The 26,967-nt window shown below is 38.7% G+C and overlaps 2 long non-coding RNA genes across 3 annotated transcripts; one reads left to right on the forward strand and one right to left on the reverse strand.

Annotated features, from left to right (window-relative positions):
- Positions 1–14,508: 14,508 nt before the first annotated feature.
- LOC117191783 lies at positions 14,509–15,100 on the reverse strand. Its single transcript, XR_004474075.1, has 2 exons — positions 15,009–15,100; positions 14,509–14,877 (listed from the first exon to the last, which is right to left on the reverse strand). It is a non-coding gene; the product is annotated as an uncharacterized LOC117191783 (long non-coding RNA).
- A 114-nt stretch (positions 15,101–15,214) lies between these two features.
- On the forward strand, positions 15,215–26,962 carry LOC117191777. Of its 2 annotated transcripts, XR_004474066.1 has the most exons (4): positions 15,215–15,608; positions 16,319–16,582; positions 18,303–21,885; positions 23,149–23,256. It is a non-coding gene; the product is annotated as an uncharacterized LOC117191777 (long non-coding RNA). The 2 variants fall into 2 exon arrangements; XR_004474065.1 differs by lacking the exons at positions 15,215–15,608; positions 23,149–23,256 and adding an exon at positions 26,927–26,962 and having other exon boundaries at positions 16,184–16,582.
- Positions 26,963–26,967: the final 5 nt, after the last annotated feature.

The following is a 26,967-nucleotide window of genomic DNA, read 5'->3' on the forward strand; positions in this document are numbered from 1 at the left end:
GACATTGTGTTTTTATTTTTGTATTATTCCAGACTGCCAGATTGACTACTACCAGTAGTCAGTTCGGAACTAGTTACTGGTAACTAGGTCAGAGCTAGCTACAGGTAATCGAGGGGTAGTCAAGTGGGGAACTAGTTGCTGGCTTTCTACTCGGAACTACCTCCTGAGCAACTAGCTACGGGTAATCGAAGGGTAATCGAGTGGGAACCAGGGGTGGTTCCGCCCTAGGACATGCATGTGTTAAATTCTCCGCTGAAATACATTGCGGGTAATCGATCTGGAACCAGGGAGGTGAGAATGGTAGCTAGTGCGGCACCAGTGCGGAACTAGTTGCCTGGTACTAGAGGGTGTTTAACAATTTATTGACTAAGATTCGTTCATCGCGTCCGATTTCTGCTGTCCCCTTCCCATGCGCATAAATTGGAGTACATGAGCAGCGTCGTTGCCAGTGTCTGCGCTCTTAGCTTTTGCTTTACCTCTGCCTCTTTGCCCTGTTTTTGCTTCTGTTTTGTTGCCTTTGCAGCTTTTGTTGTGTTATTGTTGCTTTTGCATTGCTGTTGTTTTTTTCCGTCCCGCGATTAGAATTAATAGACAAATGGGGGAAAAATGTCGGTTTTGCGCAAAAGCAAAAGCAGCAACATTAACTAGTTTGCACTCTCCGTCTCTCTTTCGCTAACTTTTGGCTTGTGGAGTAAAAGTAACATGATAAACGGCAAAAGAGAGACAAGAAAGGGAGAGAGAGAGAGAGAGAGACGGATCAGCAGGGAAGACGAAGAATTGGAAGAGCAAGCAACAATAACATGAATTAATCTCTCTCGATCGTCTGAGCATAAAATACAAGCATTAAAACGGAAAACATTAACATTAGCCGGCACAGAGGTTCAATGACCTTAGCAGCGCCAGAACGGAGGATGGAGTCTGCTCGGCGAGGCCGATTATTTCGGGCCTATTAACACCTGTCACACGTAGCTTTATCGCAAGTTTGGCTAGGTTATCAGTAGAGCAGACGCTCTATTTTTCTTTCCCTCCACCGTTTCGCTTTGGTACACACACGCGGATGTCAAGGACGCGGCCGAGGATTCTATCAAACCATCGACGGTGATGGATATTCTTATCAGTGTTTAATTTAATTTTATTTCTCAATAGTGCAGGCACATGCTCATGTCCAGCCCTTTATGTATCGGTAAAAGTTCTTGTCCCTGCGTAAACCCATTGTAATATAATATCCCCCCAACTAACAAGCCAAATCAAACATAAGCATATACACATGTCACAATCGCTTCAACACAAGCGTCAGAAGATGTCCAATAGAAGAAACTTTGAGGACTACGAAGAACTCAACATCATTGGAACAGGTACGTAGGAGCTGCTACAGATCTTTGGGATAGGTCGGGTTAAAGGTATTGTTGTTGGCTTTACTAGGTGAGGGTTTGTTGGGTTTTTCTATGTATTTTCGATATGATTTCCCTATGAATATACATTTTATAAGTTTTTATATCATTCGTTGTGTGCTGTTGACTCAATCGTTTAGCTATTGACGAACTTTTTTGAATCGTGACTAATTTTTCTTGGAAAATCGCCGCACATTGGAAATAATAATACCTAGAGTCTAATAATAACCTTTATTGAGAATCTTCAGGGGAAGATCTCATTTCCTTGCATACTTTTCAGGTTCAGTTACAGTGTCACATGGTTCCTGGTCTGGTCTGTAAATCTATATCGTGCCGATCTCATTGATCTCAGATCGATTCGGGCAAGGGGCTGACACACACATTTCAGGCACATTTTTTCGGTACATAAACTTCAATCAATTACGTCACCGAGCCGTCGGTGAAGCTTGGTAAATGTTAATGATGGATATTGTTACTGGTTACTGGTTTTTTTGTCTGTAGGCCTTTTGGTCAGAGGGCTGTCCGGAATGGGGCTGGCGGTAGGCAGCGGGCCGCCTGAGCCTAACCCTTCTTGCTGGGTTTGAATAAGACTTGACTTGAATAAGACTTGAGGTTTGAGTAAGACTTGAAATAATAATTTCATATTATTTGTTATACGAGTAATGCATACACATGTCTATACGTTTCGATATGTACTATAAGTACATGCAAGTTAACGTACCCAATTCTATTGAGCTCTTATACGAGTTGTAAACAATCTTTGGCTTTCTAAAACGAAAACAATTTCAATCTTGGGCCTCCGCCTAATTGATTTCTAAGATGTACACTCTCAATGGCTCCAGCCACAATCCCAATCTTTGACACTCGCCTAAATGGAAAAACAATGTTGGCCCACACCCGGCTTCTCATAAACAATCTCACACCCGGCTTTCTGCAGATCCTGCACTTTGGGCATTTTACAGTTCTCTCTTTAAATGACGAAATCCAATACTCGGGATGGCGAAATCAATTGAGATGTTTATAGAAAAACTATTCCCGAAAGGTATCGACGATGCAAAGATCGAAAAGTTCAAGTCAGTCTTGATCCAGAAGCGACACCGAAAAGTCGAGCTAAAAACTAAGATCGCGCAAACCCTTTGTCCGGAATCCTTTGTGACCCTCAACTTAAATCTATATCAGTAAACTTAGAAGTTAAATAAAAACTTTTTAAAAAACGCAATCCGCTACCGCAGTTATTTAATTGGCGCCCAACGTGGGGCGACGTTGTGTAAAAAGCACCGAGTAAAAAAAGTGTTGCGTCGTGCCGAAATCCGAAGGACAATTAATTAATGGAATAAATCCTTCAATATAAAAACGCGGAGTGACTGTGAGATATTAGATAAGAAAAAGTGAGATAAAAAGGAAACAAACCGGAGCTTAGGGTGTGCAAAAATAAATACAAAAAAGCTAATCAAGACAATTCAAAAATACAAAAAAAAAAACAAAATCTTTAAACAAAACAAATCAAAACAAAACACAAAGAAAGTGAAACTACCAGCTAAACCAGAGAAGGAAGACCCCCAGAAGACCCAGTTAAACAACAAAGAAATTTACGAAGGAAGACCCGTTCGAAGAATTGTCAGCCAAACCAAGAAGGAAGAGCCTAAGAAGGACGACCCCTACCGGATAGTTAGTGAGCGAAAGTTGTAGTACTAAATATATAAGTTCAATTAGGTTTAAGCCCAGCGGTGGTCAAGAATATAAAAACAAACATATAAGACAAATTTAAGGTGGATCAACTAACTTTAGACTTTGGAAAACTAAAAATGATTAACTCACAGACAAGGACCGATCTCACTGCAGATCTGGTCAAACAATTGATAGCACTTCAAATTTCACAAGTACAGGAGCAAATAGTAAATTTGAAACAACAAATAGAATCTAAATCCGATCAGGTTTTAGATTATCAGGCAGAAACAATAGATGAGACAATCAAAGATGACACCACATTAAAAGTAATAGAATCCCTACCAATTTTCAATGGTGGATTAAACCAATACGTAGGATGGAGGGAAGCTGCAGAAACTGCAGTGAAACTATATAAGAAAGGAAGTAAGCAATATTATATTGCCAGGACCAGCACATGACGCACTGACCAACCACGGGACAGTTGTTCGGTCAAACTCATTTAAGGAACAAGTATTCAAATGACCCTCGTAAAATATAGAGCCTACGCTCACTTTTTGTATTTACTCACCATAATTGTACTAAATTCACCACTGTATTCTCTCTCTTATGCCCAGTACTCAAGCAATAAGATTTGTAATAAATAGTTATTCCCTAATACTCAACTGGATCGATCGACTTTTCTCTTTCTTGTATAGACTTTGATTCGTTTGCAGAAAAAACTAACACACCCCCATCCGTGAATTAACATTAATGCGGAAAACGCTCCGTGTACAAACATTTTGGCGCCCAACGTGGGGCATGTGTGTTATGTTAATTCTTCTGTGAACAATTAAACTAATCGCAATCTACAAAGGCAACAATTACACGCTCGTCTCGCAGCTGCAATCGAAAGTTCCGAAAACCGTATCAGAATTGTTCGTCTAGATCGCGGGATCGTTGTCCTCGCCTTGCTCTCGCCGTTCTCGCTTAATTTTATCATTCGCTTGTCACCCACAACGCATTCAACGGCGCTTGCATTCTCGGTTCGTTCGCCTTGCAGCTACCTGCTTTGGTCCATTGATCAACGCATTCTTTCTATTGGAATTCCACCGCGTCACTTTCGTTTTGCTTTCGTTGCCGCTGCTGGAACTTTTGCTTTTGCTTTCACCGTTGGATTTGTGCTCTAGCTGCTGCTGCTTGCTGCGTTTTTTTTTGTTGTTGTTATTTTTGGAAGCTCTAGTTCTGTGTCAGCGTAATTACACTTCACAACAAAATGACGACGCTCGAAGACTTAAAACGCCAACGGAGCAAAGTAAAACGAAATATAACTCGGATCAAATCTGTGGTAGATGCTAAATCGGAAACCCCGATATGCAATGATGAGCTTCGCTATCGGTTGAACATCTTAGAAACGTATTTCAAGAATGTTTTAAATGTCCAAGCTAATATTGAAGACCTTAGTCCGAATGATGAAGGACGGGCAGATTTGGAGGATACATACATAGCAATCAAGCTAGCCATAAAGGAAAAAATGGGAGGAGATCTGAACGCCAGCATTGTTGCGCCGGACTACCACCCACCGCCAGTGAAGTCATCGTTACCAAGGTTGTCGCTACCCACTTTCGACGGAACATATGCAAACTATAAGAATTTCATTCACTCGTTCGAGCAAATTGTTGTGCGTGAGTCTGGATTGTCTAATATAGAAAAGTTTAATTATTTGCTGACCTGCCTCACGGGGCCGGCATTAGATACAATTCAGGCTTTCCAGGTTACAAGCGAAAACTATCCGAAGGCCCTAGCAAAACTCAAAAGCCGTTTTGATAATCCTACTCTTATATTTTTAGAAGGTATTGAGGCATTGTTTGCACTACAACCTGTGGAAAGGTCAAACAGTCAGCACCTTCACAGCCCAGTGGATAAGGCATCCGCTATATTAAGCTCGCTGGAGTCCATCGGCAAACCTGAGAACATTGTTCACGCTATGGTTATATATATTATAATGGAAAAGTGTGATCAGCAAACTCGGAACAAGTGGAAGGAATCGCAGGACTACAAAACTCTGCCAACCTGGCTAGCATGCACACAGCTTTTGGAACGCCACTGTCAGTTTCTCCATTCGTCTGAACACTCGGCTGCTACTTCGTCACAACGAAAGGCTGAATCCAATAAGTCAAATCGTCATTCTAATCACCAAATAAACTCGTCGTTTGCTATCACTAATCCGTCTTGTACACTTTGTTCTAGTTCTGGCCATAAGATCTCTAATTGCGCTCAGTTCAAGGCTATGAACAGCAACCAACGGTACGACAATGCAAAACGCCTCGGTCTCTGCATCAATTGTCTTGGAAATGGTCATAGAGTGGCGCAATGTTCGTCGACTCATCGTTGCCGATCCTGTAATCGGAATCATCATTCATCTTTGCATCACTCTCAGCCGCAACAGCCACCCCAATCATAAGCAGGACAATCTTCAACTACTGAACCGGTGCTCCAACCAGCGCAAACCTCCTGGCAAACAGCTCATCAAGCTGCTTCACATTCTTATATGGCGATCGCAGCAGATGATCAAATTTGGTTGGCAACAGCTATGGTTTTGGTAAAGGATGCCACAGGTGAATACAAACTCGGTAGAGCGTTGCTTGATTCATGCTCTCAGGTTAATTTTGTAGCCGAAACCTTTGCACATAATAAGCGATGATTTTTAGCTAAAAATCATGCATATTATAGGTGATGATTTTTACCTAAATATCATGCACTTAATAAGTGATGATTTTTCACGAAAAATCATGCATTTAATATAAAAAGTAATACATTGTAATTGTTTATTTTTCCAATTATTTTTATTTATTATTATTCATTATTGTCTGCTTTGTATTTTTTTTCTCTTGAGGTCTTCTAAAAATGACTATTCTTAATGTTGTGAATAGCCTTCCGAATCACTTTTTCTGCTGGCTCGTCGGGTATTTTCATCTTCACCGCCGCTGAAATAATTTTTTATTATTTTATAATTTTTTTATTCTCAGAAATATACCAAAATATACCGCATTTTCAAAATATACCGTAAATATACTGACGAACTCAAGCTCTATAATCCATATTCCTCGTTTTTGATATTCCGTGGAATATTAATAGCTATCTATATCTCTCAGCCCTACCCACATAATTTTATACGACCTATGAATCAATTTTTTACTAACTGGCTTACTCTAAATACTTGCTTTTGCAGCAGAGACTAAATTTTTGCCTGGGATGACAAACATTTTCTCAATTCTATAATATCCTTTCCTAGGGTATGCATTGTTGCTTGCATTTTTCCGCAACATGGAACGCGATTATTGCTTTCCGCCAATGAAAATTATGGCAGGAAACGGCTGCGACAGAATGTCAGGATGCGTCGTGTTAATATTCCCCAATAATTGGTAATATTCACCCTAAGTCGATGTCCAAATATAGTAATTTAAGAACATAATTTAAAAGTATGGAATGGGACTCATTGTTGTCAGCCGGTTATTACCGATTCAAATAAATACTGAAATATACGGTATTATTTTCAAAATATACCGACGTATTTTTGATATTCTGGCGAATATTACTAGCTAAATAGAACCCTCAGGCCTGCCCACATAATTTTATCCGACTAATGAATCAATTTTCTACTCGACTGGTTTATTTTAAATACTTGCTTTTATTTGATTTTGCCCAAAGGCAAACAAATAAAACGTAAGAGATTATCTATATAATGTGTTTGTACAAAAATTGTGTGTACACACTTGCAACCATGGTCGATCTATCTGCCTAGCCCGCCAGATTCGAATCTATCCTTCTTCTTTCTAATCTGTGCGCCCAAAAGTACGCTGACCGCAATTGCCAAAACTATGCATCGTGGTATAGCCGCTCTATATAACGAATGACCCTTTTATATCTTTATTATCATATTGCTGATTTTGCATTGCTTTATATGAATATAAAACTTGATCAAAATGGAAAGACATGATGCGAGATGTGGATGCGATGCGAAGTAAAGCAACTAAAATTTTGTTGTAATGATTAGCTCAGTACGATGAGAAGGTGGGTCGGCGGAACGTGTATATACGTTTCACAAGAAAAGTCACACGTGCAAAAAGATTGACACACAACTCTATTTAACTTTTGACAGATGTCAGAAACAATCCCAAATAAGACACCTGCGTTCGTGGAAAAAGCTATCACCACTAGGTGAAAAAAGGTTATTGTGCTAAAACAGCTCCAAAATGAAAACTACGAAGTGCACGATATCTACAACCTGGGAATGGGTAGAAAGTACGGTCAATATTCCATTCTATTTTTTCCAGACCGTTTTCCACCGTCTACTTCGTCAGTTCGCCCTCGTCTGTACCGTCAGCTAGTGTTGGCTCGGTGCAGATTATAAATGTTTATAGAATTTTAATAAAAAAAATGGAATATTTTGTTGAATAAAATAAAGATAAAAAAGAAATAGCAAGAGAGAAATAAGGAGCAAAGGAGGCGAAGGAGAATTGATTCAATAAAAAAAAGGTACAGAGGAAGGGAACCAGACCACCGACTGTTTCGTCTACAATCCGGCCTGTTGCCTCGACGCCTATCCGGCTTCTGAATGCTGCGATGCCGAAATTAATAAATGCAGTTGCTGATTTACTATGTATATAGCAAGGTCGAAATAATTATAGTCATAAAATCAAAATCAAGATCAACAGAAATAAAATGTAAAAACATTTTGTTTAGCTTTAAAACATTGTTATTTAAAAAAAAAAGCGCCGATAAGCTTATCGCACAAAAATACCGATATTTTTTCGCAAGCCTGGATGCATTTTTCATCGCAACACTGTCCATTTCATTACGTTTTATTTCTGACCTTCTTTGCTCAAACCTTATTTTAGGCACAATAAAATTAAATTAAGCATTTAAAGCTAGCTAATCTTCTAGAAAATTGATTCATCTATCGGATAAAATTATGTTTTGAGGACTGAAGGTCTTAGCTAATCTTAAGTCGAATTAAGTCAGCATGATTCGTGATTAAATATTTTTATAGCACTTTAGGTGAAAAATATCGTGGTCTTTTTTATATAAAGATGAAGGACCTGCAAGAGTTAATATTATTTTTTGTCTAGTTCAAGCTATTATCAGTTTAAATAAAGGGGGTTTAAGTGGGCTAAGTACGTTTTTTATCAGACGCTCAGACTTCTGCTCTCTTCTGAAACGAAAAAATGAGTCGTTATTTTTTAATGGGCCTTAAAAACGGGTATGGACAACAAACAAAAACAGCCAAGGCAAATTGCAAGGTTCGTACGAACCTTACCTCGGCGTTATTGACAAACAATATACCTTGAAGTCAAAAGGGTGACTTTATCCTTTTATCCTCTTTTTTCTCGTTTTTATAAGCAAAAATTCCATGTAGGTAACAAAAGGGGTTGATGAATTATTCGTCTAATAATTTTAATGTGTCATATTGATAAATCGTTCACTCTTTCTTGCGACGAAAAATTGAGTCGTAATTTAAAATGGGCTATAAAAAAGGGTAAGGACAAGGGGAAAAAACAGCCAAGACAAATGTCGAGGTTCGCGTGTGATGAAAATATTAAGCAAAAGTGGATTTCAGCTTGCATGCGGTTGCATTTTCAGGGCCGTTTTGCCTGCTGTTCATACCCTTTTTTTTCTTCCATTATGTGTATATATATACTGAATATATACTGAAAATATACTGAATGCGAGTACGCGTTGACAATAAATCGAAAACTATAGAGGTGCTACCGTTAAAATCGTTAAAAGTCAAACCCAAACACACAGACAACGCGAAGACCACGAAGCAAGTGGATAGCGGAGTAGGCAAAAGTGAAAGAGAAAATAGAGAGAACGCGAAACGTAACGCAACAAGGCAATAAACAGTGAGTAAAGCAGATCCTGCACTTTGGGCATTTTACAGTTCTCTCTTTAAATGACGAAATCCAATACTCGGAATGGCGAAATCAATTGAGATGTTTATAGAAAAACTATTCCCGAAAGGTATCGACGATGCAAAGATCGAAAAGTTCAAGTCAGTCTTGATCCAGAAGCGACACCGAAAAGTCGAGCTAAAAACTAAGATCGCGCAAACCCTTTGTCCGGAATCCTTTGTGACCCTCAACTTAAATCTATATCAGTAAACTTAGAAGTTAAATAAAAACTTTTTAAAAAACGCAATCCGCTACCGCAGTTATTTAATTGGCGCCCAACGTGGGGCGACGTTGTGTAAAAAGCACCGAGTAAAAAAAGTGTTGCGTCGTGCCGAAACCCGAAAGACAATTAATTAATGGAATAAATCCTTCAATATAAAAACGCGGAGTGACTGTGAGATATTAGATAAGAAAAAGTGAGATAAAAAGGAAACAAACCGGAGCTTAGGGTGTGCAAAAATAAATACAAAAAAGCTAATCAAGACAATTCAAAAATACAAAAAAAAAAAACAAAATCTTTAAACAAAACAAATCAAAACAAAACACAAAGAAAGTGAAACTACCAGCTAAGCCAGAGAAGGAAGACCCCCAGAAGACCCAGTTAAACAACAAAGAAATTTACGAAGGAAGACCCGTTCGAAGAATTGTCAGCCAAACCAAGAAGGAAGAGCCTAAGAAGGACGACCCCTACCGGATAGTTAGTGAGCGAAAGTTGTAGTACTAAATATATAAGTTCAATTAGGTTTAAGCCCAGCGGTGGTCAAGAATATAAAAACAAACATATAAGAAAAATTTAAGGTGGATCAACTAACTTTAGACTTTGGAAAACTAAAAATGATTAACTCACAGACAAGGACCGATCTCACTGCAGATCTGGTCAAACAATTGATAGCACTTCAAATTTCACAAGTACAGGAGCAAATAGTAAATTTGAAACAACAAATAGAATCTAAATCCGATCAGGTTTTAGATTATCAGGCAGAAACAATAGATGAGACAATCAAAGATGACACCACATTAAAAGTAATAGAATCCCTACCAATTTTCAATGGTGGATTAAACCAATACGTAGGATGGAGGGAAGCTGCAGAAACTGCAGTGAAACTATATAAGAAAGGAAGTAAGCAATATTATATTGCCAGGACCAGCACATGACGCACTGACCAACCACGGGACAGTTGTTCGGTCAAACTCATTTAAGGAACAAGTATTCAAATGACCCTCGTAAAATATAGAGCCTACGCTCACTTTTTGTATTTACTCACCATAATTGTACTAAATTCACCACTGTATTCTCTCTCTTATGCCCAGTACTCAAGCAATAAGATTTGTAATAAATAGTTATTCCCTAATACTCAACTGGATCGATCGACTTTTCTCTTTCTTGTATAGACTTTGATTCGTTTGCAGAAAAAACTAACACACCCCCATCCGTGAATTAACATTAATGCGGAAAACGCTCCGTGTACAAACATTTTGGCGCCCAACGTGGGGCATGTGTGTTATGTTAATTCTTCTGTGAACAATTAAACTAATCGCAATCTACAAAGGCAACAATTACACGCTCGTCTCGCAGCTGCAATCGAAAGTTCCGAAAACCGTATCAGAATTGTTCGTCTAGATCGCGGGATCGTTGTCCTCGCCTTGCTCTCGCCGTTCTCGCTTAATTTTATCATTCGCTTGTCACCCACAACGCATTCAACGGCGCTTGCATTCTCGGTTCGTTCGCCTTGCAGCTACCTGCTTTGGTCCATTGATCAACGCATTCTTTCTATTGGAATTCCACCGCGTCACTTTCGTTTTGCTTTCGTTGCCGCTGCTGGAACTTTTGCTTTTGCTTTCACCGTTGGATTTGTGCTCTAGCTGCTGCTGCTTGCTGCGTTTTTTTTTGTTGTTGTTATTTTTGGAAGCTCTAGTTCTGTGTCAGCGTAATTACACTTCACAACAAAATGACGACGCTCGAAGACTTAAAACGCCAACGGAGCAAAGTAAAACGAAATATAACTCGGATCAAATCTGTGGTAGATGCTAAATCGGAAACCCCGATATGCAATGATGAGCTTCGCTATCGGTTGAACATCTTAGAAACGTATTTCAAGAATGTTTTAAATGTCCAAGCTAATATTGAAGACCTTAGTCCGAATGATGAAGGACGGGCAGATTTGGAGGATACATACATAGCAATCAAGCTAGCCATAAAGGAAAAAATGGGAGGAGATCTGAACGCCAGCATTGTTGCGCCGGACTACCACCCACCGCCAGTGAAGTCATCGTTACCAAGGTTGTCGCTACCCACTTTCGACGGAACATATGCAAACTATAAGAATTTCATTCACTCGTTCGAGCAAATTGTTGTGCGTGAGTCTGGATTGTCTAATATAGAAAAGTTTAATTATTTGCTGACCTGCCTCACGGGGCCGGCATTAGATACAATTCAGGCATTCCAGGTTACAAGCGAAAACTATCCGAAGGCCCTAGCAAAACTCAAAAGCCGTTTTGATAATCCTACTCTTATATTTTTAGAAGGTATTGAGGCATTGTTTGCACTACAACCTGTGGAAAGGTCAAACAGTCAGCAGCTTCACAGCCCAGTGGATAAGGCATCCGCTATATTAAGCTCGCTGGAGTCCATCGGCAAACCTGAGAACATTGTTCACGCTATGGTTATATATATTATAATGGAAAAGTGTGATCAGCAAACTCGGAACAAGTGGAAGGAATCGCAGGACTACAAAACTCTGCCAACCTGGCTAGCATGCACACAGCTTTTGGAACGCCACTGTCAGTTTCTCCATTCGTCTGAACACTCGGCTGCTACTTCGTCACAACGAAAGGCTGAATCCAATAAGTCAAATCGTCATTCTAATCACCAAATAAACTCGTCGTTTGCTATCACTAATCCGTCTTGTACACTTTGTTCTAGTTCTGGCCATAAGATCTCTAATTGCGCTCAGTTCAAGGCTATGAACAGCAACCAACGGTACGACAATGCAAAACGCCTCGGTCTCTGCATCAATTGTCTTGGAAATGGTCATAGAGTGGCGCAATGTTCGTCGACTCATCGTTGCCGATCCTGTAATCGGAATCATCATTCATCTTTGCATCACTCTCAGCCGCAACAGCCACCCCAATCATCAGCAGGACAATCTTCAACTACTGAACCGGTACTCCAACCAGCGCAACCCTCCTGGCAAACAGCTCATCAAGCTGCTTCACATTCTCATATGGCGATCGCAGCAGATGATCAAATTTGGTTGGCAACAGCTATGGTTTTGGTAAAGGATGCCACAGGTGAATACAAACTCGGTAGAGCGTTGCTTGATTCATGCTCTCAGGTTAATTTTGTAGCCGAAACCTTTGCACATAATAAGCGATGATTTTTAGCTAAAAATCATGCATATTATAGGTGATGATTTTTACCTAAATATCATGCACTTAATAAGTGATGATTTTTCACGAAAAATCATGCATTTAATATAAAAAGTAATACATTGTAATTGTTTATTTTTCCAATTATTTTTATTTATTATTATTCATTATTGTCTGCTTTGTATTTTTTTTCTCTTGAGGGCTTCTAAAAATGACTATTCTTAATGTTGTGAATAGCCTTCCGAATCACTTTTTCTGCTGGCTCGTCGGGTATTTTCATCTTCACCGCCGCTGAAATAATTTTTTATTATTTTATAATTTTTTTATTCTCAGAAATATACCAAAATATACCGCATTTTCAAAATATACCGTAAATATACTGACGAACTCAAGCTCTATAATCCATATTCCTCGTTTTTGATATTCCGTGGAATATTAATAGCTATCTATATCTCTCAGCCCTACCCACATAATTTTATACGACTTATGAATCAATTTTTTACTAACTGGCTTACTCTAAATACTTGCTTTTGCGGCAGAGACTAAATTTTTGCCTGGGATGACAAACATTTTCTCAATTCTATAATATCCTTTCCTAGGGTATGCATTGTTGCTTGCATTTTTCCGCAGCATGGAACGCGATTATTGCTTTCCGCCAATGAAAATTATGGCAGGAAACGGCTGCGACAGAATGTCAGGATGCGTCGTGTTAATATTCCCCAATAATTGGTAATATTCACCCTAAGTCGATGTCCAAATATAGTAATTTAAGAACATAATTTAAAAGTATGGAATGGGACTCATTGTTGTCAACCGGTTATTACCGATACAAATAAATACTGAAATATACGGTATTATTTTCAAAATATACCGACGTATTTTTGATATTCTGGCGAATATTACTAGCTAAATAGAACCCTCAGGCCTGCCCACATAATTTTATCCGACTAATGAATCAATTTTCTACTCGACTGGTTTATTTTAAATACTTGCTTTTATTTGATTTTGCCCAAAGGCAAACAAATAAAACGTAAGAGATTATCTATATAATGTGTTTGTACAAAAATTGTGTGTACACACTTGCAACCATGGTCGATCTATCGGCCTAGCCCGCCAGATTCGAATCTATCCTTCTTCTTTCTAATCTGTGCGCCCAAAAGTACGCTGACCGCAATTGCCAAAACTATGCATCGTGGTATAGCCGCTCTATATAACGAATGACCCTTTTATATCTTTATTATCATATTGCTGATTTTGCATTGCTTTATATGAATATAAAACTTGATCAAAATGGAAAGACATGATGCGAGATGTGGATGCGATGCGAAGTAAAGCAACTAAAATTTTGTTGTAATGATTAGCTCAGTACGATGAGAAGGTGGGTCGGCGGAACGTGTATATACGTTTCACAAGAAAAGTCACACGTGCAAAAAGATTGACACACAACTCTATTTAACTTTTGACAGATGTCAGAAACAATCCCAAATAAGACACCTGCGTTCGTGGAAAAAGCTATCACCACTAGGTGAAAAAAGGTTATTGTGCTAAAACAGCTCCGAAATGAAAACTACGAAGTGCACGATATCTACAACCTGGGAATGGGTAGAAAGTACGGTCAATATTCCATTCTATTTTTTCCAGACCGTTTTCCACCGTCTACTTCGTCAGTTCGCCCTCGTCTGTACCGTCAGCTAGTGTTGGCTCGGTGCAGATTATAAATGTTTATAGAATTTTAATAAAAAAATGGAATATTTTGTTGAATAAAAAAAAGATAAAAAAGAAATAGCAAGAGAGAAATAAGGGGCAAAGGAGGCGAAGGAGAATTGATTCAATAAAAAAAAAGGTACAGAGGAAGTGCACCAGACCACCGACTGTTTCGTCTACAATCCGGCCTGTTGCCTCGACGCCTATCCGGCTTCTGAATGCTGCGATGCCGAAATTAATAAATGCAGTTGCTGATTTACTATGTATATAGCAAGGTCGAAATAATTATAGTCATAAAATCAAAATCAAAATCAACAGAAATAAAATGTAAAAACATTTTGTTTAGCTTTAAAACATTGTTATTTAAAAAAAAAAGCGCCGATAAGCTTATCGCACAAAAATACCGATATTTTTTCGCAAGCCTGGATGCATTTTTCATCGCAACACTGTCCATTTCATTACGTTTTATTTCTGACCTTCTTTGCTCAAACCTTATTTTAGGCACAATAAAATTAAATTAAGCATTTAAAGCTAGCTAATCTTCTAGAAAATTGATTCATCTATCGGATAAAATTATGTTTTGAGGACTGAAGGTCTTAGCTAATCTTAAGTCGAATTAAGTCAGCATGATTCGTGATTAAATATTTTTATAGCACTTTAGGTGAAAAATATCGTGGTCTTTTTTATATAAAGATGAAGGACCTGCAAGAGTAAATATTATTTTTTGTCTAGTTCAAGCTATTATCAGTTTAAATAAAGGGGGTTTAAGTGGGCTAAGTACGTTTTTTATCAGACGGTCAGACTTCTGCTCTCTTCTGAAACGAAAAAATGAGTCGTTATTTTTTAATGGGCCTTAAAAACGGGTATGGACAACAAACAAAAACAGCCAAGGCAAATTGCAAGGTTCGTACGAACCTTACCTCGGCGTTATTGACAAACAATATACCTTGAAGTCAAAAGGGTGACTTTATCCTTTTATCCTCTTTTTTCTCGTTTTTATAAGCAAAAATTCCATGTAGGTAACAAAAGGGGTTGATGAATTATTTGTCTAATAATTTTAATGTGTCATGATAAATCGTTCACTCTTTCTTGCGACGAAAAATTGAGTCGTAATTTAAAATGGGCTATAAAAAAGGGTAAGGACAAGGGGAAAAAACAGCCAAGACAAATGTCGAGGTTCGCGTGTGATGAAAATATTAAGCAAAAGTGGATTTCAGCTTGCATGTGGTTGCATTTTCAGGGCCGTTTTGCCTGCTGTTCATACCCTTTTTTTTCTTCCATTATGTGTATATATATACTGAATATATACTGAAAATATACTGAATGCGAGTACGCGTTGACAATAAATCGAAAACTATAGAGGTGCTACCGTTAAAATCGTTAAAAGTCAAACCCAAACACACAGACAACGCGAAGACCACGAAGCAAGTGGATAGCGGAGTAGGCAAAAGTGAAAGAGAAAATAGAGAGAACGCGAAACGTAACGCAACAAGGCAATAAACAGTGAGTAAAGCAACCGCTGAAACGACGTGCGACGCGTCGAAATGTGAGTTCCTGCGTGTTTGTGTGTGTGTGTGTGCATGTGTGTGTTGGTGCGCTGAAAGTGCAGCTGTCGCTTGAAACAAATAAAACCGCACAATTTCCATATAAAAAGACATTGCAAGACGCAGCTTGCCAGCAATATATCAATAAATCGGTAGTGCGAGAAAACAGCGAAAACCGAAGGCGAGGAGCAAGCGCGACAAGAAAAAATAAAATGCATGTAGAATAATTTTAACGCCCAAAAGTCTCCGGTCTGTCGGCGACGCTGACGCTGATGTCGATGCCAACGCCGACGCCGCTTGTTGAAACAAATGCATCGAAATACGTGCATTTCGGTGAAAATTGAGTTGAATTTGCACAAATGCAGTGCTGACAAAGTGAAACGAGAGAATAAAAAACAATATTAATGTGCAAAATATGCGGAAAACTGCTTTGAAATGTGGAGAGCGCAGAACAGCGGTACACAAAAGAAGGAAAGAGAGAAGGGAGAAAAGGAATGGAATGATGGCCGCTTATACCTGCTCTGCTTCGAAAAAGAAACCGAAACCAGCCACCAAAAATGTTTGAAACTGTTCTCGCCGCCTCCGTTTTGTGCCGCTCTTCTAAGATAAAGAGATAAATGCGAAAAATATTGTATCTCAATGGCCGCGGTGTTTCCGATGTGAAAATTAAACGAAACCGTATTCATTATTTTGTGTTTGTTCTGCTCAACAGAAAAGTGTGTATTAAAAAACCTCAATAGCCCCCACATTACGACGAGAAAACTCAAACGACAAAACCATAGTTGAATTGAGTGAGAATAATATATATATATATAGAGAGAGAGAGAGTAAATACACCGCTACAATGTCGGAAGAAGTAATTCGCAACGATCCCGAGCTGAAATACCTTTCGGTGGAACGGAACCAATACAATGATCCGGCCACACAGGCGGAATGGACACAGAAGCGCCTGGTCTGGGTGCCCCACGAGAATCAGGTGAGTTCTACTGGCGAACCCTTGCCCACATATTCCTCCCGCCCTATCATCTTGCAGTTCCTCCTCTCTCCTGCTTTCACCTGAAGCGACCTGAAAAACCTGTAGAGCTCCGCCAGCGTTGGCGTTGGCTATGGCTTTGGCTTTGCTTCGTCTTGACCAGTTTCGAGTGGCTGTCCCAGTTCACAGCTGCAGTCTTTTGGGGGGTTACTTTTGAGCTGAGAATTTTTGAAAAATTCTTCTTTTAATCCGATTAGGTCAGGCCAGGCAGCTGCAACAGTCAAAAACGAGGCGCATATATAATGTTTTTTCCTGCCATAACGATACAGTTTTGGGAACCACGCCCGAAACACGAAATTACCTGACATAAAACCAACTGATAGAAGCCCCGGAGCCCGGAGTAAACTAATCAATTTGCGCAGTGTTTCGTTTGTCCCTTCTCTGGGGCTGGGTCTTATCGCACTCTCAATAGTTCCGAGTCATCGCCGTGGAAATGAATGAATCACACCTCATTCATTCCATTTTGATTTCTTTTAGCCGGGACAACTTCTTTGAATTTAGCATTACTTTCTCGCTGCGGTGACAAAATTGAGTAAACATCCGTCGAAATCAGCCACACCAAATGATCCTCCCACAGCTGATTCATTAATTTCTCTGCTGAAATCATCAGCGTTAAAAGATGCCACAGCTCTTCAAGTTGGTCAAAAACCAAATCAATTTGCCGCTAAAAGGGTTTTGCACAACATTTTCCAATTTGCATATCGCAGCCACACTCTGACTCACTCACACCAAACAAAAGAGAACGAAAGAGCGGGAGAGCAGGGTCAGGGATCCAGCGAGAGCGAGGCAAAACAAGTTTGTAATCTCTGTCCCTGTATTAGTGTTGAGATATGTTCTGCATGTGTGTGTGAGTACTGCCTCTAGCTACCCTGCAGTACGGGTCATTAATGACTCAGCTGCTGACACGTCGATGACCGCGTCACTACCCCCGATGACATAGTCGATGACCGGCCATACGCTGAGCTGATGACATTAACATGGAGATGTCCTAGGGCATAATCGATGACATTGTCATCGAGCATTGCCGAAAAATCATGACTTAATAAGCGATGATTTTTCACGATTTTTTGGCTTAAATCATCGCTTATTAAATGCATGATTTTTGCCTAAAGATCATGCACATAATAAGCGATGATTTTTACCTAAAAATCATGCATTTTATAGGTGATGATTTTTACCTAAATATCATGCACTTAATAACTGATGATTTTTCACGTAAAATCATGCATTTAATATAAAAAGTAATACATTGTAATTGTTTATTTTTCCAATTATTTTTATTTATTATTATTCATTATTGTCTGCTTTGTTTTTTTTTTCTCTTGAGGTCTTCTGAAAATGACTATTCTTAATGTTGTGAATAGCCTTCCGAATCACTTTTTCTGCTGGCTCGTCGGGTATTTTCATCTTCACCGCCGCTGAAATAATTTTTTATTAATTTATAATTTTTTTACCCTCAGAAATATACCAAAATATACCGCATTTTCAAAATATACCGTAAATATACTGACGAACTCAAGCTCTATAATCCATATTCCTCGTTTTTGATATTCCGTGGAATATTAATAGCTATCTATATCTCTCAGCCCTACCCACATAATTTTATACGACTTATGAATCAATTTTTTACTAACTGGCTTACTCTAAATACTTGCTTTTGCAGCAGAGACTAAATTTTTGCCTGGGATGACAAACATTTTCTCAATTCTATAATATCCTTTCCTAGGGTATGCATTGTTGCTTGCATTTTTCCGCAACATGGAACGCGATTATTGCTTTCCGCCAATGAAAATTATGGCAGGAAACGGCTGCGACAGAATGTCAGGATGCGTCGTGTTAATATTCCCCAATAATTGGTAATATTCACCCTAAGTCGATGTCCAAATATAGTAATTTAAGAACATAATTTAAAAGTATGGAATGGGACTCATTGTTGTCAACCGGTTATTACCGATTCAAATAAATACTGAAATATACGGTATTATTTTCAAAATATACCGACGTATTTTTGATATTCTGGCGAATATTACTAGCTAAATAGAACCCTCAGGCCTGCCCACATAATTTTATCCGACTAATGAATCAATTTTCTACTCGACTGGTTTATTTTAAATACTTGCTTTTATTTGATTTTGCCCAAAGGTCAAACAAATAAAACGTAAGAGATTATCTATATAATGTGTTTGTACAAAAATTGTGTGTACACACTTGCAACCATGGTCGATCTATCGGCCTAGCCCGCCAGATTCGAATCTATCCTTTATCTTTCTAATCTGTGCGCCCAAAAGTACGCTGACCGCAATTGCCAAAACTATGCATCGTGGTATAGCCGCTCTATATAACGAATGACCCTTTTATATCTTTATTATCATATTGCTGATTTTGCATTGCTTTATATGAATATAAAACTTGATCAAAATGGAAAGACATGATGCGAGATGTGGATGCGATGCGAAGTAAAGCAACTAAAATTTTGTTGTAATGATTAGCTCAGTACGATGAGAAGGTGGGTCGGCGGAACGTGTATATACGTTTCACAAGAAAAGTCACAAGTGCAAAAAGATTGACACACAACTCTATTTAACTTTTGACAGATGTCAGAAACAATCCCAAATAAGACACCTGCGTTCGTGGAAAAAGCTATCACCACTAGGTGAAAAAAGGTTATTGTGCTAAAACAGCTCCAAAATGAAAACTACGAAGTGCACGATATCTATATCGCCCTCGTCTGTACCGTCAGCTAGTGTTGGCTCGGTGCAGATTATAAATGTTTATAGAATTTTAATAAAAAGAGAGAAATAAGAAGCAAAGGAGGCGAAGGAGAATTGATTCAATAAAAAAAAGGTACAGAGGAAGTGCACCAGACCACCGACTGTTTCGTCTACAATCCGGCCTGTTGCCTCGACGCCTATCCGGCTTCTGAATGCTGCGATGCCGAAATTAATAAATGCAGTTGCTGATTTACTATGTATATAACAAGGTTGAAATAATTATAGTCATAAAATCAAAATCAAAATCAACAGAAATAAAATGTAAAAACATTTTGTTCAGCTTTATAACATTGTTATTTAAAAAAAAAGCGCCGATAAGTTGCGCTTATCGCACAAAAATACCGATATTTTTTCGCAAGCCTGGAGGGATTTTTCATCGCAACACTGTCCATTTCATTACGTTTTATTTCTGACCTTCTTTGCTCAAACCTTATTTTAGGCACAATAAAATTAAATTAAGCATTTAAAGCTAGCTAATCTTCTAGAAAATTGATTCATCTATCGGATAAAATTATGTTTTGAGGACTGAAGGTCTTAGCTAATCTTAAGTCGAATTAAGTCAGCATGATTCGTGATTAAATATTTTTATAGCACTTTAGGTGAAAAATATCGTGGTCTTTTTTTATATAAAGATGAAGGACATGCAAGAGTAAATATTATTTTTTGTCTAGTTCAAGTTATTATCAGTTTAAATAAAGGGGGTTTAAGTGGGCTAAGTACGTTTTTTATCAGACGGTCAGACTTCTGCTCTCTTCTGAAACGAAAAAATGAGTCGTTATTTTTTAATGGGCCTTAAAAACGGGTATGGACAACAAACAAGTACAGCCAAGGCAAATTGCAAGGTTCGTACGAACCTTACCTCGGCGTTGTTGACAAACAATATACCTTGAAGTCAAAAGGGTGACTTTATCCTTTTATCCTCTTTTTTCTCGTTTTTATAATCAAAAATTCCATGTAGGTAACAAAAGGGGTTGATGAATTATTCGTCTAATAATTTTAATGTGTCATATTGATAAATCGTTCACTCTTTCTTGCGACGAAAAATTGAGTCGTAATTTAAAATGGGCTATAAAAAAGGGTAAGGACAAGGGGCAAAAACAGCCAAGACAAATGTCGAGGTTCGCGTGTGATGAAAATATTAAGCAAAAGTGGATTTCAGCTTGCATGCGGTTGCATTTTCAGGGCCGTTTTGCCTGCTGTTCATACCCTTTTTTTTCTGCCATTATGTGTATATATATACTGAATATATACTGAAAATATACTGAATGCGAGTACGCGTTGACAATAAATCGAAAACTATAGAGGTGCTACCGTTAAAATCGTTAAAAGTCAAACCCAAACACACAGACAACGCGAAGACCACGAAGCAAGTGGATAGCGGAGTAGGCAAAAGTGAAAGAGAAAATAGAGAGAACGCGAAACGTAACGCAACAAGGCAATAAACAGTGAGTAAAGCAACCGCTGAAACGACGTGCGACGCGTCGAAATGTGAGTTCCTGCGTGTTTGTGTGTGTGTGTGTGCATGTGTGTGTTGGTGCGCTGAAAGTGCAGCTGTCGCTTGAAACAAATAAAACCGCACAATTTCCATATAAAAAGACATTGCAAGACGCAGCTTGCCAGCAATATATCAATAAATCGGTAGTGCGAGAAAACAGCGAAAACCGAAGGCGAGGAGCAAGCGCGACAAGAAAAAATAAAATGCATGTAGAATAATTTTAACGCCCAAAAGTCTCCGGTCTGTCGGCGACGCTGACGCTGATGTCGATGCCAACGCCGACGCCGCTTGTTGAAACAAATGCATCGAAATACGTGCATTTCGGTGAAAATTGAGTTGAATTTGCACAAATGCAGTGCTGACAAAGTGAAACGAGAGAATAAAAAACAATATTAATGTGCAAAATATGCGGAAAACTGCTTTGAAATGTGGAGAGCGCAGAACAGCGGTACACAAAAGAAGGAAAGAGAGAAGGGAGAAAAGGAATGGAATGATGGCCGCTTATACCTGCTCTGCTTCGAAAAAGAAACCGAAACCAGCCACCAAAAATGTTTGAAACTGTTCTCGCCGCCTCCGTTTTGTGCCGCTCTTCTAAGATAAAGAGCGCGCGTCTCGAGATAAATGCGAAAAATATTGTATCTCAATGGCCGCGGTGTTTCCGATGTGAAAATTAAACGAAACCGTATTCATTATTTTGTGTTTGTTCTGCTCAACAGAAAAGGGTGTATTAAAAAACCTCAATAGCCCCCACATTACGACGAGAAAACTCAAACGACAAAACCATAGTTGAATTGAGTGAGAATAATATATATATATATAGAGAGAGAGAGAGTAAATACACCGCTACAATGTCGGAAGAAGTAATTCGCAACGATCCCGAGCTGAAATACCTTTCGGTGGAACGGAACCAATACAATGATCCGGCCACACAGGCGGAATGGACACAAAAGCGCCTGGTCTGGGTGCCCCACGAGAATCAGGTGAGTTCTACTGGCGAACCCTTGCCCACATATTCCTCCCGCCCTATCATCTTGCAGTTCCTCCTCTCTCCTGCTTTCACCTGAAGCGACCTGAAAAACCTGTAGAGCTCCGCCAGCGTTGGCGTTGGCTATGGCTTTGGCTTTGCTTCGTCTTGACCAGTTTCGAGTGGCTGTCCCAGTTCACAGCTGCAGTCTTTTGGGGTGTTACTTTTGAGCTGAGAATTTTTGAAAAATTCTTCTTTTAATCCGATTAGGTCAGGCCAGGCAGCTGCAACAGTCAAAAACGAGGCGCATATATAATGTTTTTTCCTGCCATAACGATACAGTTTTGGGAACCACGCCCGAAACACGAAATTACCTGACATAAAACCAACTGATAGAAGCCCCGGAGCCCGGAGTAAACTAATCAATTTGCGCAGTGTTTCGTTTGTCCCTTCTCTGGGGCTGGGTCTTCTCGCACTCTCAATAGTTCCGAGTCATCGCCGTGGAAATGAATGAATCACACCTCATTCATTCCATTTTGATTTCTCTTAGCCGGGCCAACTTCTTTGAATTTAGCATTACTTTCTCGCTGCGGTGACAAAATTGAGTAAACATCCGTCGAAATCAGCCACACCAATTCATTAATTTCTCTGCTGAAATCATCAGCGTTAAAAGATGCCACAGCTCTTCAAGTTGGTCAAAAACCAAATCAATTTGCCGCTAAAAGGGTTTTGCACAACATTTTCCAATTTGCATATCGCAGCCACACTCTGACTCACTCACACCAAACAAAAGAGAACGAAAGAGCGGGAGAGCAGGGTCAGGGATCCAGCGAGAGCGAGGCAAAACAAGTTTGTAATCTCTGTCCCTGTATTAGTGTTGAGATATGTTCTGCATGTGTGTGTTTGTGTGTGTGTGTGAGTACTGCCTCTAGCTACCCTGCAGTACGGGTCATTAATGACTCAGTTGCTGACACGTCGATGACCGCGTCACTTAATAAGCGATGATTTTTCACGATTTTTTGGCTTAAATCATCGCTTATTAAATGCATGATTTTTGCCTAAAGATCATGCACATAATAAGCGATGATTTTTACCTAAAAATCATGCATTTTATAGGTGATGATTTTTACCTAAATATCATGCACTTAATAAGTGATGATTTTTCACGTAAAATCATGCATTTAATATAAAAAGTAATACATTGTAATTGTTTATTTTTCCAATTATTTTTATTTATTATTATTCATTATTGTCTGCTTTGTTTTTTTTTTCTCTTGAGGTCTTCTGAAAATGACTATTCTTAATGTTGTGAATAGCCTTCCGAATCACTTTTTCTGCTGGCTCGTCGGGTATTTTCATCTTCACCGCCGCTGAAATAATTTTTTATTAATTTATAATTTTTTTACCCTCAGAAATATACCAAAATATACCGTAAATATACTGACGAACTCAAGCTCTATAATCCATATTCCTCGTTTTTGATATTCCGTGGAATATTAATAGCTATCTATATCTCTCAGCCCTACCCACATAATTTTATACGATTTATGAATCAATTTTTTACTCACTGGCTTACTCTAAATACTTGCTTTTGCAGCAGAGACTAAATTTTTGCCTGGGATGACAAACATTTTCTCAATTCTATAATATCCTTTCCTAGGGCATGCATTGTTGCTTGCATTTTTCCGCAACATGGAACGCGATTATTGCTTTCCGCCAATGAAAATTATGGCAGGAAACGGCTGCGACAGAATGTCAGGATGCGTCGTGTTAATATTCCCCAATAATTGGTAATATTCACCCTAAGTCGATGTCCAAATATAGTAATTTAAGAACATAATTTAAAAGTATGGAATGGGACTCATTGTTGTCAACCGGTTATTACCGATTCAAATAAATACTGAAATATACGGTATTATTTTCAAAATATACCGACGTATTTTTGATATTCTGGCGAATATTACTAGCTAAATAGAACCCTCAGGCCTGCCCACATAATTTTATCCGACTAATGAATCAATTTTCTACTCGACTGGTTTATTTTAAATACTTGCTTTTATTTGATTTTGCCCAAAGGTCAAACAAATAAAACGTAAGAGATTATCTATATAATGTGTTTGTACAAAAATTGTGTGTACACACTTGCAACCATGGTCGATCTATCGGCCTAGCCCGCCAGATTCGAATCTATCCTTCTTCTTTCTAATCTGTGCGCCCAAAAGTACGCTGACCGCAATTGCCAAAACTATGCATCGTGGTATAGCCGCTCTATATAACGAATGACCCTTTTATATCTTTATTATCATATTGCTGATTTTGCATTGCTTTATATGAATATAAAACTTGATCAAAATGGAAAGACATGATGCGAGATGTGGATGCGATGCGAAGTAAAGCAACTAAAATTTTGTTGTAATGATTAGCTCAGTACGATGAGAAGGTGGGTCGGCGGAACGTGTATATACGTTTCACAAGAAAAGTCACACGTGCAAAAAGATTGACACACAACTCTATTTAACTTTTGACAGATGTCAGAAACAATCCCAAATAAGACACCTGCGTTCGTGGAAAAAGCTATCACCACTAGGTGAAAAAGGTTATTGTGCTAAAACAGCTCCAAAATGAAAACTACGAAGTGCACGATATCTACAACCTGGGAATGGGTGGAAAGTACGGTCAATATTCCATTCTATTTTTTCCAGACCGTTTTCCACCGTCTACTTCGTCAGTTCGCCCTCGTCTGTACCGTCAGCTAGTGTTGGCTCGGTGCAGATTATAAATGTTTATAAAATTTTAATAAAAAAATGGAATATTTTGTTGAATAAAATAAAGATAAAAAAGAAATAGCAAGAGAGAAATAAGAAGCAAAGGAGGCGAAGGAGAATTGATTCAATAAAAAAAAGGTACAGAGGAAGTGCACCAGACCACCGACTGTTTCGTCTACAATCCGGCCTGTTGCCTCGACGCCTATCCGGCTTCTGAATGCTGCGATGCCGAAATTAATAAATGCATTTGCTGATTTACTATGTATATAACAAGGTCGAAATAATTATAGTCATAAAATCAAAATCAAAATCAACAGAAATAAAATGTAAAAACATTTTGTTTAGCTTTATAACATTGTTATTTAAAAAAAAAGCGCCGATAAGTTGCGCTTATCGCACAAAAATACCGATATTTTTTCGCAAGCCTGGAGGGATTTTTCATCGCAACACTGTCCATTTCATTACGTTTTATTTCTGACCTTCTTTGCTCAAACCTTATTTTAGGCACAATAAAATTAAATTAAGCATTTAAAGCTAGCTAATCTTCTAGAAAATTGATTCATCTATCGGATAAAATTATGTTTTGAGGACTGAAGGTCTTAGCTAATCTTAAGTCGAATTAAGTCAGCATGATTCGTGATTAAATATTTTTATAGCACTTTAGGTGAAAAATATCGTGGTCTTTTTTTATATAAAGATGAAGGACATGCAAGAGTAAATATTATTTTTTGTCTAGTTCAAGTTATTATCAGTTTAAATAAAGGGGGTTTAAGTGGGCTAAGTACGTTTTTTATCAGACGGTCAGACTTCTGCTCTTTTCTGAAACGAAAAAATGAGTCGTTATTTTTTAATGGGCCTTAAAAACGGGTATGGACAACAAACAAGTACAGCCAAGGCAAATTGCAAGGTTCGTACGAACCTTACCTCGGCGTTGTTGACAAACAATATACCTTGAAGTCAAAAGGGTGACTTTATCCTTTTATCCTCTTTTTTCTCGTTTTTATAATCAAAAATTCCATGTAGGTAACAAAAGGGGTTGATGAATTATTCGTCTAATAATTTTAATGTGTCATATTGATAAATCGTTCACTCTTTCTTGCGACGAAAAATTGAGTCGTAATTTAAAATGGGCTATAAAAAAGGGTAAGGACAAGGGGCAAAAACAGCCAAGACAAATGTCGAGGTTCGCGTGTGATGAAAATATTAAGCAAAAGTGGATTTCAGCTTGCATGCGGTTGCATTTTCAGGGCCGTTTTGCCTGCTGTTCATACCCTTTTTTTTCTGCCATTATGTGTATATATATACTGAATATATACTGAAAATATACTGAATGCGAGTACGCGTTGACAATAAATCGAAAACTATAGAGGTGCTACCGTTAAAATCGTTAAAAGTCAAACCCAAACACACAGACAACGCGAAGACCACGAAGCAAGTGGATAGTGGAGTAGGCAAAAGTGAAAGAGAAAATAGAGAGAACGCGAAACGTAACGCAACAAGGCAATAAACAGTGAGTAAAGCAACCGCTGAAACGACGTGCGACGCGTCGAAATGTGAGTTCCTGCGTGTTTGTGTGTGTGTGTGTGTGTGCATGTGTGTGTTGGTGCGCTGAAAGTGCAGCTGTCGCTTGAAACAAATAAAACCGCACAATTTCCATATAAAAAGACATTGCAAGACGCAGCTTGCCAGCAATATATCAATAAATCGGTAGTGCGAGAAAACAGCGAAAACCGAAGGCGAGGAGCAAGCGCGACAAGAAAAAATAAAATGCATGTAGAATAATTTTAACGCCCAAAAGTCTCCGGTCTGTCGGCGACGCTGACGCTGACGCTGACGCTGATGTCGATGCCAACGCCGACGCCGCTTGTTGAAACAAATGCATCGAAATACGTGCATTTCGGTGAAAATTGAGTTGAATTTGCACAAATGCAGTGCTGACAAAGTGAAACGAGAGAATAAAAAACAATATTAATGTGCAAAATATGCGGAAAACTGCTTTGAAATGTGGAGAGCGCAGAACAGCGGTACACAAAAGAAGGAAAGAGAGAAGGGAGAAAAGGAATGGAATGATGGCCGCTTATACCTGCTCTGCTTCGAAAAAGAAACCGAAACCAGCCACCAAAAATGTTTGAAACTGTTCTCGCCGCCTCCGTTTTGTGCCGCTCTTCTAAGATAAAGAGCGCGCGTCTCGAGATAAATGCGAAAAATATTGTATCTCAATGGCCGCGGTGTTTCCGATGTGAAAATTAAACGAAACCGTATTCATTATTTTGTGTTTGTTCTGCTCAACAGAAAAGGGTGTATTAAAAAACCTCAATAGCCCCCACATTACG

Source organism: Drosophila miranda, assembly GCF_003369915.1.
Source record: "Drosophila miranda strain MSH22 chromosome Y unlocalized genomic scaffold, D.miranda_PacBio2.1 Contig_Y1_pilon, whole genome shotgun sequence".
Taxonomy (NCBI): Eukaryota; Metazoa; Arthropoda; class Insecta; order Diptera; family Drosophilidae; genus Drosophila; species Drosophila miranda.